Genomic DNA, 11,083 nt, shown 5'->3' on the forward strand with positions numbered 1-11,083 from the left:
AAATCGTTGGAGGACGTGGTAAAAGAAAACGACTATTCACGTTGGTGAGTAGAATGTATGAGTGTGGCGACATACCATCTGTCTTGGAGAAAAATATCAGCCACACAATTCCGAAGACTCGGAGATCTCACAAGTGCGAGAATTATCGCACAATCAGCTTAACAGCTCATGCATCGAAGCTGCTTACAAGAATAATATACAGAAGAATGGAAAAGAAAATTGAGAATGCGCTAGATGACGATCAAACAATCAAGACGCGTTCATAGGATTTCTCGATTTTACAATGTAAAATGGTGCAAGATGTTCGAAACTCTGTGAAAAATAGAGGTAAGCTAATGGGTAGTAAACAGTATGTAGAAGAGTCTAGAGGAAATAATAAGAGCAAATGACCAAGAATGAAGTGCTCAGATTAAAAAGGGTGTAAGACAAGAATGTAGTCTTTCGCCCCTACCGTTCAATCTGTACATCGAGGAAGCAATGATGGAAATAAAAGAAAGGTTCAGCAGTAGAATTAGAATCCAAGGTGAAAGGATATCAATCATACGATTCGCTGATGACATTGCTATCCTGTGTGAAAGTAAAGAAGAATTACATGATCTGCTGAACAGAATGAACAGTTTAATGAGTACAGAGTATTGGATGAGAGTAAATCAAAGAAAGACGAAGGTAATGAGAAGTAGTAGAAATGAGAACAGGGAGAAACTTAACATGTGGATTGATGGTCACGAAGTAGATGAAGTTAAGCAATTCTGCTACCTAGGCACCAATATAACCAATGACGGACGGAGCAAGGAGGACATCAAAAGCAGACCAGCAATGGCAAAAAGGGCATTCCTGGCCAACAGAAGTCTAATAGTATCAAACATAGGCCTTAATTTGAGGAAGAAATTTCTGAGAATGTACGTTTAGAGCACAGCACTGTATGCTAGTGAAGCATGGACTGTGGAATAACCGCAGTAAGAGAGAATCTAAACATTTGAGATGCGGTGTTAAAGGTGAATGTTGAAAATTAAATGGACTGATAAGGTAAGGAAGCAGGAGGCTATGCGCAGAATCTGAGAGGAAAGGAATATGTGGAAAACAGTGACAAGGAGAAGGGACAGGATGATAGGACATCTGCTAAGACATGAGGGAATGACTTCCATGGCACCAGAGGGAGCTGTAGAGGGCAAAAGCTGTAGAGAAAGATATTGGAACTCATCCAGTAAGTAATTGAGGACGTAGGCTGCAAGGTGCTCTGAGATGAAGAGGGTGGCACGGGAGGAGGAATTCGTGACGGGCCGCATCAAACTAGTCGGAAGACTGATGACCGAATGAAAAGAAAAAACGGCCGGGCTATTGGCCTGAAAGCGAGTGCTGTGTTGCCTTTGTTCGCTATGGCGCTAGGAGGAAATTGGAAATTTGTGGCAGGGATTGTGGGACCAAACTGCTGAGGTCATCAGTCCCTAGGCTTACGCACTACTTAATCTAACTTAAACTAACTTACGCTAAGCACAACACACACACCTGCGCCCGAGGGAGGACTCGAACCTCCGACGGGGGCAGCCGCGCGAACCGTGACAACACCCCCTAGACCGCACGGCTACGCCGAGTGGCGGCTGTAGGAGGGGGAGGGAGATAGGCACGTCGCCCCAGCCTGTTTTCACTTTCAGAAAAGATCGCCAGTACTCTTTTGATAGCAGAGTAACTGTACTTGGCGCCTTCCTGGAGGGACCGGTTCAAATGGCTCTGAGCAGTATGGGACTTAACATCTGAGGTCATCAGTCGCCTGGACTTAGAACAACTTCAGCCTAACTAACCTAAGGACACCACACACATCCTCGCACGAGGCAGGAGGGACTGGAAACGAATCCCCGTTCTTATCTGATATGAAACCCCAGACCCACAGGGATGGAGTTTGATGCTCTATCCGATAGACAACAATGGTAAGACGAAAAACAGCTTAGTAAGCAATAACTTTGTAATGTTGCGTCTTTGTGTCTAGTGCTGAACCGACTGGTGTTCAGCATTAGTGAACGCAAGCTGTCTGCCACACTTGCAGACTTTTCCAGAGAGCATTAATTCTACGAGCTGTCCGATACTTTGTTGGTTTATAACGCCACAGAACGACACTGTCAATGATAAACCACTCACGCTGCTCAGCGCAGATGCAGACCAAGTCTAATTACCAATACATTAATCACTACAATTTCAGAAGCAAAAAGGATAAAACAATTACCTTTCTTGGTTAATAAAGAAACATTCGAGATAATGGCACCTGTTTTACATTGGAATACCGGCATGATGAGTGCACAAATGTTCAAATGTGTGTGAGTTCCTAAGGGACCAAACTGCTGAGGTCATCGGTCCCTAGACTTATCACACTACTTAAACTAACTTAACGCTAAGGACTACACACACACCCATGCCCGAGGGAGGATTCGAACATCCGGCGGGAGGGGCTGCACGGTGAGTGCACAATTCAGGCATATAGAGCCATACGGCGATGTTTATGTAGAGAAAAGGATCACATCATCAAATGGTTGTAGGACAGAAAAAGCAATTATACTTGATAGCTGACTCTTTAATTTATTGATTGAAAAATAAAATGATACACTGATCAAGGGAAACTAACAGCTCACCACATCATAAAAAACTAAACTACTCCCGAACAGGCCATGAAGGCCCAACGGCACCGAACGGCCGCCGTGTCATCCTTAGCTGACTGGCGTCACTCAACGCGGATATGGAGGGTCACGTGGTCAGCACACCGCTCTCCCGGCCGTATGCAAGTTTACGAGACCGGAGCCGCCATTTCTCAGTCAAGCAGCTCCTCAGTTTGCCCCACAAGGGCTGAGTGCACCCAGCTGCCAACAGCACTCGGCAGATCGGATGGTCACCCATCCAAGTGAAAACCCAGCCCGACAGCGCTTAACTTCGGTGATCCGACGGGAAACGGTGTTACCACTGCGCCACGACCTTCACCATATCATAGATAGCGAAATTACTGCTCATGGAATTACAAACATAAAGAAATTACCCAGACATGAGATAAAATTCCTGTCCACCCTGACTGCACCGAAAATGCTAAAGACATCTGAATGCTATTTGGAATCCAAATGGGGTCAATAGGCTATTGACCTTTCTTAGTCTGAACAGCTTGCAAATGCAGTATTACTGGAGATCAACTCACGGCTCAGTACAAGAAATCCACTACAAAAAGAAAACTCACAACATGAAAGGAAGACGTAAGTTGGGAGCTATTTAGAGGGAAAGCAGTGCAAATGCTAACCGCGACACTTACGTACAGTGAAGTAAGCGGCAAGCTGGGCCGAACACCTCGAACGGTGGACACCACGTTCTTGAACCCGGCTCCACGTGACTGTCCTCGTCTATGTTCCTCTCTACTCCACTATGCTACTGGTGGAGGCGAGGAATCCTGCGTTTTTCCACTATGACAGCCGAAAATTTCTGCTCGCATTCAAAATTGCAGAGGAAGCCCACAGACTTTTCTTAAAAAGCGCTTGTTGTATTTCCATTTCTGTAAGTTGGTGCTGGATGGTCTTTCACCTTGATTGGCTGAAAATACGTCTGGGCACAAAATGCAGCTTATTTCATACTATTTACAGTAATAAGGTGGTGGCCCTGTCTCTTCTTCTAGGAAAGGCTGAGGGCGTTTGTGGCTACAACTTGCCTCTCACACAGCTCTGAGAAGCCGCATTAGAGTACCTCGCCAGCCTTCTAATGCGGCTCTCGTGTCCTTGAGGGAATTTTGGGAAACGTTCCAAAAATCCCCACCTCGGCCACCCAATATCCTATGTTCTCGCCAAGTTCCGTCAGTGGGGAATTTACACTACTGGCCATTAAAATTGTTACACCAAGAAGAAATGCAGATGATAAACGGGTATTCATTGGACAAATATACTATACTAGAACTGACATGTGATTACATTTTCACGCAATTTGGGTGCGTAGATCCTGAGACATCACTACCCAGAATAACCACCTCTGGTCGTAATAATGGCCTTGATACGCCTGGGCATTGAGTCAAACAGAGCTTGAATGGCGTGTACAGGTACAGCTGCCCATGCAGCTTCAACACGATACCACAGTTCATCAAGGGTAGTGACTGGCGTATTCTGACGAGCCAGTTGCTCGGCCACCATTGACCAGACGTTTTCAATTCGTGAGACATCTGGAGAATGTGCTGGCCAGGGCAGCAGTCGAACATTTTCTGTATCGAAAAAGGCTCGTACAGGACCAGCAACATTCGGTCGTGCATTATCCTGCTGAAATGTAGGGTTTCACCGGGATCGAATGAAGGGTAGAGCCACAGGTCGTAACACATCTTGAAATGTAACGTCCACTGTTCAAAGTGCCGTCAATGCGAACAAGAGGTGACCGAGACTGTAACCAATGGCGCCCCATACCATCACGCCGGGTGATACGCCAGTATGGCGATGACGAATACACGCTTCCAGTGTGCGTTCACCACGATATCGCCAAACACGGATGCGACCACCATCATGCTGTAAATAGAACCTGGATTCATCCGAAAAAATGACGTTTTGCCATTCGTGCACCCAGGTTCATCGTTGAGTACACCATCGCAGGCGCTCCTGTCTGTGATGCAGCGTCAAGGGTAACCGCAGCCATGGTCTCCGAGCTGATTGTCCATGCTGGTGCAAACGTCGTCGAACTGTTCGTGCAGATGGTTGTTGTCTTGCAAACGTCTGTTGACTCAGGGATCGAGACGTGGCTGCACGATCCGTTACAGCCGTGCGGATAAAATGCCTGTCATCTCGACTGCTAGTGATACGAGGCCGTTGGGATCCAGCACGGCGTTCCGTATTACCCTCCTGCACCCACCGATTCCATATTCTGCTAACAGTCATTAGATCTCGACAGACGCGAGCAGCAATGTCGCGATACGACAAACCGCAATCGCGATAGGCTACAATCCGACCTTTATCAAAGTCGGAAACGTGACGTTACGCATTCCTCCTCCTTACACGAGGCATCACAACAACTGAAACACGTATGTAACGTAGCAGCGATGGTGAGGCATGATAAAATCTTTGACCAGAGAGCCATTTATCGTGGTTAGTCTGCGCTTGACCGCGCGAGTGTTGCGAGCTGTCTGTCAGTAGTAGTCGTCGTGCAGTACAGTCGGTCAGTAGTCGTCGTGCAGTACAGTTGCGAGCAGTACAGTATGTCGGTAGTAGCAGCCCAGTGCAGTTGTGTGTGAGGAGTCGGCGGGCGTCGACATGGCATTCTGGTCAAGATTCAGGACGAGGTATATTATTTTTTAAACAAGGTAATCAATCAGCAATGCCGTTAGCTAATAATGTAAATTAACTGTAACTAATTTGTGCAACAATCGCCCCAATAATAATTTTGATTTCAAAACAATTTTTTACAAAAAAAAACCATTTAATTGAACCAACGATTTCCTTCCATTTCCCTTAAAGAAAAGTTTCAGTTAAATTTCAAAAAAAAATATTATTTGCAATACAGTTCCTCCAAGCCGTGGCCAACAATAAGAGCAGAAATTTGACAAGCAGTTTCAATAAGGTAAGAAATTAATTATGATTTTTTGCACAGGGCCAAAGACCAACATTTCGGTTTAATTGAGTTTACATTGTCACTGAAGTCTCATTAGCATTGAATTGTCTTTTATTATTTTTTTGTGGGAGCTTACATCAGAGTCAGATTGTGAATTTCACATTTTTATTGTCTTTGTCAGTACATTTCATTGCAGGGAGGTTACGTTTGGGTCACATTTCTATTAAATAATATCTTTTAAATTTTTGTGGGGAGGTTACACTTGGCGACACCCAGTCCAGGATCGTATTTCGTTGAGAATCTTTTGAAAAACAGTCATATTCTGCTCTTATTTGCTTAAGTATAATTAGGATTTGGCGCTACGCTTTTACTAATTTTGTGACTTTCTTTGTACAGGTCAACGGCAATTCGTTGCTCTGTTGTATTTGTGTGTTGCTTTTGCATTTTTGCTTATTTGTTTTGTGAATAATTGTGACTATTGTGAAAATGCCGCGAAAGACTGTGAATAGTGTATCGCGAGGTATTATGAACGAAATCACCGATTCAAACAACTTTACCGATGGGACTTGTGACACGCAGTGTAATGATGACAATCCTGCGTTCATTGACAATCCATTCGTTACAACCACTAATGATGAGTTTTATCTTAATGACGAACAAATGAACTCAATTGTCTCCTCTGTTAATTTGACGATAATTGATGACGCGGGGAGCTCTATTGTAATGAGCGCTGCCCAGCTTAACACACCCGGTTTGGAAAATTCAAGTGACGAACAGACAAATTTGTCTAATGAAAATGAACAAGATACACAAAGTAGGACGGATTTATTTAATTCCGAAACAGTGACTGACGGTGTACATTTGACTGGCAAACCTTTTTGTAAATCTCAGAATAACCAAATGGTTACAGAAAGCGAGACAATTCCAGATCAACCACTAAACAGCACAGAGAATAGAAATGCTAATTTTGTGTCGAATCCAATCATGGCATTGTTGCTACAAATGACTAAACAACTTAATGAAAATAATGAAAAACAAGACAAACTTAGTGAACAGGTCAGACAACAGAGTATAGATAACAAACAAGATAACGAAAAACTCAAACAATACTTAAATGAAAAATTAGACGACAATTCCAGACAGCTTAGTGAACAAATTAGAGCCGCTGCCGCACAGTGTCACGACACTAAGGAACAGTTGCGCGCGGAAATTGAGGCTTGTTAAAAAAAAAGTAGCGAAGAAATTAGGTCTGTTGCTCAGGAATTAAGGGAAATGCAGACAGCAGCAACAGAAACACTTAGAGAGGAAATTAGTGCAGTCGCTAAACAATGCTCTGAAAAAGCTACACAATTACGCGACGAGTTTAAAGCAATGACAGCAGAACTTTCGCGCACAATGGATGAAAAGATTGACGCGAAATTCGAACAGCAGAACACTCAAATTGACGAGCGATTTAGTCACCACATACAAAACAGTGATACGTGTTTCCGCAAATTTATTCAGGATCAAAATAAAGTAAAACGTCAAGTCATGGAAACAATCACTGCTCAGAGACAAGAAGACAAACGTAAAATGTTCGCGAAAGCGAAGACATATGTAGACAACAATATTGCTAGAGTGTCTGACGAAATTAATTCCATCAAACAGTCGAACACAGAATTACGTGACGAAATTTGTGACCTTAAATCGAAAACAGACACATACACAACAGATTTTCAAACAGTGACCGACAGACTCGAACAATTAGAACTAACACAGGATTCCGATGTCGTCAAAGCTGACGTTAAAAAACTGAACGAAACTACACGTAAGTTGCAAAAACAGATTAATGCGTCTGATTCTAAAACCGATGATCAGGTTAAAATACTGACTGAAAAATGTGATGAATTGGCCAGTCGTATTGATGTTATCGAAAATACTAATGACAATAAATCAGACGATACTTCACCGGTTTCATTCAGTCAAACACCGGAATTCCAAAATTTACAACAGACAGTAAATGAGATCGATTCAGCTAATAATTCATTACGGAGAAATTTGTCAAATTTACAGCAAGAAGTAACAGAGATGAAAAATATTTCAGTTAATAATACATCACAGCAGACGCCACTTCGCGAACATTTGTCAGACTCGCGCAGCGCGTGTAATTTGGGTAATCTACAGAGAGTACGGGACTTAGATTCCGAACAATCACAGTTCAATAGATTCTCTTACAATCCTGAACCTGTTCCATCACACAGAGACGATAATTTCGATTACAAACATTTTCTATCAGTGAGGAAATTCAAAGTGTTTAGGAATGACAGAACACAGATTCACCCACTGGATTGGATACAGCAATTTAGCTTTGCTTTTCCATCGTCTTGGCCTGTAACACACAAACTTGAATTTATTTGCAGTTTTTTGGAAGGCGAACCGGCAACTCGTATGAGACCGATCGCGAGGCAATGCTACTCTGTAGAGGAATTTCAGAATGCTTTTCTGTCTGCATATTGGTCGAAAACGACACAGCGCGGAATTAAAGATCAGTTAATTAGTTTGCCAAATTACGAGAACTCAAATTTTGCCAGTGTCACGCAATTTTTTGAGCACATGGTGCAACAAAACCAATACCTGAGTGAACCGTATAGTGAATCTGCCCTTATACAATTATGCATTTCCAAATTACCACGGTCATTACGAGTGTCACTTCTAACGGGCCAGCAAAAAGAAAACATTTCAGCATTCAGAGATCTTTTACAGCTCTTGGAAATACAGCAATCTGCTTATTCTTTTGTGAACAAAAATTTTTCATATAAAAACCAGGGCCATCCAACTTACAGTAATTACGATCAGTCACGCAATTTTAATAGTAAAAGTAACAGACGCTTTAGGAACGACAACTCCCAAAGCTTTAATAACAGACAAAATTCCAATTATCAATTCCGTCAAAATCATCAGCAGCAGGAACCATATTTTAGTAACAATAGAGGTGTTTCACAACAACAACATCAAAACCAGCCGGTTAGTATACCTAACCAACAATGGAATGCACAAGGTCAACCAGGCTTTAATGTTCCGCCGCGTGCACGTATAGTCCCAGATCCAACAAATAGTAGAGCACGGCAGCAAGGAAATAACTACGTACAGAGAAGACAGTATTTCAGTTCCTATCGCAATGCACCGTATAGGAATGACTATCACGACAGACGTAAAAACGATGAGCACAACTATCAGCGTACATATAATAACAGTCGGTTTTACCAACAGCAAAATCATGCGCAAGAACGTATTCTCATGAATGAACCCGACAGTAGGTATCATCCAGAGCGTAATACGTCTGGAACAAGTAATAGAACAGTTCAAATAGTAGAAGTGCCACAACATCCTCCTGATAATAATAACACGTCAGATAGAATCTGACTAGATACTGTACAAGCCGCATCTTCCAGTAACACAAGCACTACCTTTGACACGCAAAATGTTGTTCACGAAAATGTAATTACTCTTGACGATATCAGAGATACTCTTTTGCAGGAAAGACCGTTTGTTCAGAAAACCATTTCACATCCTGTTATCGAAATTAAAGTAGGTTCATCGAACTTTTCAGCAGTAATTGATTCCGGATCACCTATATCAGTAATAAATGAGGAGACTTTCAACGAGTGCAACAAAGAGAATACGTATCCTACATTACCATTAGGCAAAATGAAAGTAAAAGGAGCAGTATCGAGTAAAGGTGTAGACGTTAAATTACAGACGCATTTATCATTTTGTATTGGAGGTCATACTTTCCACTCAGATTTTTGGATTGTTCCTTTATTGACAACAGACGTCATTTTAGGTACGAATTTTCTGGTACAACACGACGCAGTTATCGATTTTCAGAATTCTTATTTAATGCTAAAGGATGAAAATATACAATTTGCTATAGAATTTCAGCACTCACTATCTGCGGAAGAGCAAACAATTAACCGCACAGAGGTCATTTCCGTATCACGTAACATAGACTGTAATCCCACATTGTTCACGAATACGTACGTACATAACTATAATACTCCAGACGAAGCTGACTACGACGTAACGCAGATGATTTCTGATAAGGTTAAAGAGAGCAGTGCAAATACAGACGACGAACGCACGCAGCTACACAAAATTCTTTTACAGCAAGCTCCAGTTTTCGACAACATTCCTGGTACTATGTCCGGCTTTATGTACGAATTTCAGGTCAAACAGCACGACACATTTAAAGCAAAGCATTATCCCATTCCGTATATTCATAGAGAACAGGTTAAAAAAGAATTGCAGGATATGCTCGACCAAGGAATTATAGAACCGGCAGTTAGTCCGTACATAAACCCGCTACATATTGTTAAGAAAAAAGATGGCTCACTTCGCCTTGTACTTGATTCACGTCACATTAATGACATTATTATTAATGAAACAGATCGACCACAGACACTAGAGGAACTTCTACAGAAATTTCATGGTACTGCTATTTATTCCACATTAGATTTGAAATCGGGATTTTGGCAAATTCAGCTTCATCCGAATTGCAGAAAATACACAGCTTTTCTCTGTTTTGGCGACTGTTATCAATTTTGTAAATTACCATTCGGCTTAACTATTTCTTCAGCAGCTTTTATTCGCGGTTTGAACACAATACTTCCGGCAGAACTTAAAGACAGAATTACGACATACGTAGACGATATTCTTATCGCAGAAGCTAACTGGTCTGAACACAATCTGATTCTTGAACAACTGTTACAAACTTTTCGTGCACAAGGACTTACAGTTAACCTCAGTAAATCGCACTTTGGCAAAACTTCTATAAAATTTCTTGGACACGTAATTTCAGGAGAAGGCATTGCGCCAGGTCCGGAAAAACTTCAAGCTCTACGTGACATTACTGTTCCTACGACAAAGAAGAAATTACGCAGTTTTTTGGGCTTAATTAACTTTTTTCGTAAATTTATTCATCACTCTGCTTTAGACACACCCAGATTATGCTAATTAACAGGTAAAAACACTATTTGGTCTTGGGATAAGCAAGCACATTCTGAATTTATGAACCTGAAACATGCTTTGTTGAATGCACCACTTTTATCGCACCCAGATCTTACTAGAAATTTTTCCATTGCCACCGACAGTTCCAATACCGCTTTAGGCGTACATATTTTCCAGGAAATTGAAGAAGATGGTTCAATAGTAATTAAAAACATCGCATTTGCAAGTCGCATTCTGTCACCTCCTGAGCGAAATTATTCTGTTACAGAACTTGAAACATTATGCGTTGTATGGGCTTTCACGAGATTTAGGCACTTTCTTTATGGCAGACATACCACCGTTTACACAGACCACAGAGCGATACAATTTTTACTTTCGGCTAAATTCACTCACGACAGATTAAGCAGATGGAAACTTTATTTATAGGAATTTAATTTTACGATTGTCCACATTCCCGGCACATAAAATGTTATAGCAGACGCACTATCGCGTTCTCTGAGCAACAATCAGCAAGACGTAGCAACCAACTTCTGCAAAGCAAATTTCAGTGTCA

Source organism: Schistocerca piceifrons, chromosome 9 (genome assembly GCF_021461385.2).
Source record: "Schistocerca piceifrons isolate TAMUIC-IGC-003096 chromosome 9, iqSchPice1.1, whole genome shotgun sequence".
Taxonomy (NCBI): domain Eukaryota; kingdom Metazoa; phylum Arthropoda; class Insecta; order Orthoptera; family Acrididae; genus Schistocerca; species Schistocerca piceifrons.